Genomic DNA, 5,068 nt, shown 5'->3' with positions numbered 1-5,068 from the left:
AGTTCACCAGGGATAGCTCGCTGATAACCAAATTTCCTCTTGCATGGTATATTGCCTACTAGCTTCCTTGGAATCTTGACCGGTTGCCAGGTAATGAGATGCAACTTCATCCCCACTACTCCTCATATGTGTTCCATTATATTGAACTTGCCTCTTCTTAACTAGCAAGCATTCAAGGGCCATCTCCACTTCCCTCATTGTAGGCCTATCTTCTCTCTTCAATTTTGTGCACATTGCTGCTAGTGTGGCTACTTCTTCGATTTCTCCACCTTCCTCCTCTATAACTTGAGGATCAATTATGTCAACTAGTTTGCCTTCCGCAAGCAGTGAGACAAAATGTGAAACAAGGCCATTATTGGCGACTGGCCTGTAGACATATGGTTATTTTTTCGAGTAAGCAATTCTACAAGAAGAACACCAAAACTGAAACCATCACTCTTATCTGTTAACCGGCCTATGTAATAATACATTGGATACAAATAACCCATTATTCCTTGAACTACCGTAGTCACTCTTGTCTGATTAATTAATTGGTATATATCTAGAAGCTCCAAAGTCTGAAACCTTTGTAGTTAAAGCATCATCAAGAAGTATGTTTGCAGACATAATACCTCTATGAAATATTGGCATTGAAGCAGCCGAATGCAGATAGGATAGAGCTTTGGCAACTTCAGTTGCTATCCTCATTCGATCATCCCATGGTAGTGATATGGGGCCATCAATGTGAAGGTGATGACAAAGGGTTCCATTTGAAATGAACTCATAAACTAGCAATGGGACTTCTGTCTCAAGGCAACATCCTAAGAGCTTCACCACATTTCTATGGTTTACTTGAGAAAGGACTGCAACTTCATTTATGAACTCATTGATTTCTCTTTGTACTACTATCTTTGATTTTTTGACTGCCACAACTTGCAGATCTAGAATTCCCTTAAACACGACACCATGCCCTCCGCCACCAATGATGTGAGCTCCGTCAAAATTATTTGTTGCCTTTTCTATAATGCTTAGGGTAATTATCATCCTGTCACTAATATTAGTATTGTGTGATATTAACTGTTGTAAAAGTAGCCCATGATTTTGCTTGAAGAACCTTTGTTTCTTCTTCTTCACCCGTTGAAGCTTGATTTTACGCATTATGTAGTGTCAACCAAGGGCTAGAAGCAGAAAACATGTTCCACCACCGACTCCTAGCCCAATGCTTAAACCTAAGAAAAACAATAATGAAACACATTCATTATTTCAAAGTAAAATAATATATCATTCTATGAATTTATTTGTTTTGCGAGTGAGGCGAGAAAGGTTTAGTCTGTGAGACAATATATATGTTGCACATAGTGACGACTTATGACCTGCGAAGGAATTTTTGATTGTAGTGCACCCCTGTTTTATAGAAGAATTTCCATAGCTTCCTTCAGGACATTGACAGTGAAAAATTCCCAGGAAATTTTTGCATGTCCCATAGCACGAGTATGCTTCCTTGTGCTTGCACTCGTCAATGTCTAGGAAATTTAGAGCAGATGGAGTATGTTTTAAGGTCTTGTTATAGTGTCCAGTATGTATATAGCGAGCCTTGTAATAACTCTAGAGCAAGTAGTCGTAAGTTATAACCAAATGTATTCAGGATTTCCATCTTATTATACCTGTGCATCCATTTGGGATGGAAGCATTGCCTGTATAGCCAGTGTTGTATTGGCAAATAAAACTTCCAGGCGTATTCTTGCAAACACCATAGCAACCATATTGGTCCGGGTACTTGCACTCGTCGATATCTATAGCAAAACAAGGGGATTTGTTATTAGGGGCACCAAATAACATGTTTTGTGTAGACAGGCTGTGTAACAATATAATTAAAAAAAAAAGATTGATTCATTAGTCACCACGTACTGTACCTTGGCATCCACCGTAAACATAAGGATTACCCTGATAACCATCTGCGCATTTACACGTATACCCACCATGGCCCGAGGAAGAGGAGTTTCGGCAATAGCTGTGGGTACTGACACACTCGGGGGGGCGGCAGGGGCGAAGCCCAGCAGTGGCACTTGGATGCGGATGCACCCCCCAAAAAATCGAAAACAAGTTATTACCATCAGATTTCAGCCCTATATGCACCCCCGTTGGCCCAATATGCTGCACCCCCCACAGCCCAGCTCAGAGCACCAGCCCAGTTAACTTGAGTCCATCGCAGGAAGCCAGGAAGATGAAACGTGCAGCGCCTCAGCGCGTCTACCCCCCTGCTTTCCCTCCAGGCTCGCATCCGTCGCGACGGTCTTTCTTCCCGTCCGTGCCTCCGTGGGCATTGCGACTGAAATTCTGAATCGCTGATCAGCAATCGCCAATTGCCATTGGCCGTCGCCGAGCCCAGGCTTTGTAGTAAAGATGAGCATGCAGCCCGCAGCCCAGTAGCCCGGCCTGAAGCAAGGTTTTTTGGCCCGACCCAAGCACGGCACGGCCCGGTGTTGTGCGTGCCCAGGCCGGCACGGCCCGATGCACCGTGCCGTGCTTGGGCCGCTACTCAAGCACGGCACGACCCGGTATTTACCAGAGGCCCGGAGAAGGCCCGCTCCATTTATAACCCTAACTAATTTCACCCTAGTCTCGCATCCTGCCCCCAGACGCAGCGCCTCTCGTAAGCGCGTGAGCGCGTCCCCGCAAGGTTGCACCCCGCCCCCACCCCCAGTCGCTCTCGGCTTTCGTCTCTCCGCCCCGCGTTCCCTCACGACCGCACCCAGCCCCTAGCCACCGCACGTGTCTCCCCGTCTGTCGTCTCCCACACTCGCGCTGCCATCCCCCGCGGGAGGCCGCCGGGAAGGCTAAGCAACTGGCGGTGCCAGCGGAGAAGCTTCAGCGGTGGGCAACGACGCTCCCCATCGAGATCTCGGCGACAGCTCCTCCCCAATGGCGTCGAGCGCGGTGGCCGGTTGCTCTCATCGTACTACTTTACCATCATCTCTCACATCAAATATGTAGAGGCCACTACTGGGCTTCGCCCCTGACAAGCACGAACCGTCAGATTGCGTTCATAAGACACGCGTCCAAAATCCAGCATCGACGGTAGGTACCACACCCCAGTGGGCAGCTACCATCCGTTGCAGAAAATTCACTACGTAGATTATTGCTTGGTTATATATATAGATAATGTCAATACATATTTACGATAGTTGGGTTACTATAACATATGGGGATATTTACCATAACGTTATAGTAAACCTCTTAGTACAGAGTTACTATAATCAAGTAAATTAACATAGTAATTATCGTAACTCAAAGTGGCTATAGAATAAGTTATTTTGTTGCCCGCTACAGGGTAATATATATATATATATATATATATATATATATATATATATATATATATATATATATATATATATATATATATATATATATATATATATATATATATATATTATATAACCAAGCAATAATCTGTGTACTAGCAGTGGCATAATACTTTCTCCTTCCAAAATAAATCTTCTATAGTTGTCTAAGTTTGACCAACTTTATAGATAGGAGAGCACACTAACCTCTACAATACCAATAATATAAAAAGTACAATATGGATTAGTATAGTTCAGAGTATATCTAATCTAACGGTATTAATATGGTGTGATATAAATATTGGTGAATTTTATATATCTTACATCCAATAAAATTAATATGGTTTGACTTATTTATTTTGGGACGGTGTAAGCAATGTTAGACCATCAGTCTAGTTAGTTTGTATTTTTTTGGTAGATATAGTACCTTGGCATCCATTTGGAACAGAAGCATTTCCATAATAGCCATGAGGGCAGAGGCAAATAAAATCCCCTGGGATATTCTTGCAGTAGCCATAACATGGGTAGATGTCCGGAGAAGTACATTCGTCGATATCTAAGATAGAACAAAATTAAAGTCACTGATTAAGTACAGATCGAACAGCCTGTGCAGATGCATGAATAATGAATAAATAGATACTAAGTAGTCCCTCCGTTTTAAACTATAATTTTTTTTTAGTTTTTCTAGATATATAGCTTTCATTATGTATCTAAACATAATCTATGTATAATATATGTATAGAAAAAAAAATATATCTAGAAAAATCAAAACAGTTTACAACTTGGAACGAGCTAGAAAGTAGAGTAGAGTAGAGTAGATGATATACCTTGGCATCCATCCGGGAAGTAAGGGTTGCCTTGATAACCAACATCGCAGCCGCACCGACTCCCACGATCAGCAACATTGTAAGGTCCTCCTAGGCAAACACTGTGGTTGCCGACGAAGCATTCGCTAGAGCTGGGGCTGTCGTAAGGGTTTAAATTTCTATACGGAGCGGGGCACGTGTAGTTACTGGTCACCCACCCTAGCGTGGCCGGGAGCGACTCAGGGAAGTGGCTGTAAACTGCACTCATGTCCTCCGTGTGTCTGAAACCCAGGCCAACGAAGTACACAGAGGCTGGAAGAGCATACACCAACCCGTTGAGCTTGTGGATCTGGATGCTGTAGAAATTGTAGCACAGGACGATGTTGGCCTTATTAGACATAATCTGCTGCTCCTATTCTCTCCTTGGTGAGAGACTGGTCGTCTTGGCCGACCACTCCCTGTTGGGAGTTAGGGACTGATCAGCTCTGCCGACCAGTTTCTGTAGCTGTAGCAGTATTATAATAGGCCACCTTTAGTATATTAGTTGGTAGCTATTACATTAGCCATGACTTGGTAGTGGACTGAGGTAAGCTTTGTACTGCTAGGAGTAGTTGGTATACTCTGTACCTTAGGAGTAGATAGTTGGTGTACCCTATACCTTAGGAGTAGGTAGTTGGTGTACTTTTGTACTCAGGAGTAGGTAGTTGGCCAATAACTATGTACCTAGAAAAGGTATATATTTCATCCAAAGGGCAATGAAATACTCAGTTCAGTTGCCACAAACCAAAGGACAGGGCTTCGCCCAATGCTGGTGCTTGTGCTGAGTGTGTGTGTGCGTTGTTCTCAATATCTTCTTCTACCTCTAGCCATAGTTGTTTACACCAAAATTTAGAAAGAAGAATGAGGGAACTCAAAACTTCCAAGATTGTGCCATCAAGG

The 5,068-nt window shown here is 43.3% G+C and overlaps 1 pseudogene; it reads right to left on the bottom strand.

The window, feature by feature from the left end:
• Window positions 1–522: 522 nt before the first annotated feature.
• Window positions 523–4,529, bottom strand: LOC136500241 (wall-associated receptor kinase 5-like; annotated as a pseudogene).
• Between the last annotated feature and the right edge of the window lie 539 nt (window positions 4,530–5,068).

Source organism: Miscanthus floridulus, chromosome 13, assembly GCF_019320115.1.
Source record: "Miscanthus floridulus cultivar M001 chromosome 13, ASM1932011v1, whole genome shotgun sequence".
Classification (NCBI taxonomy): domain Eukaryota; kingdom Viridiplantae; phylum Streptophyta; class Magnoliopsida; order Poales; family Poaceae; genus Miscanthus; species Miscanthus floridulus.
Note: the sequence above shows the minus strand (reverse complement) of the source record. Positions and strands in the feature narration are given on the sequence as shown.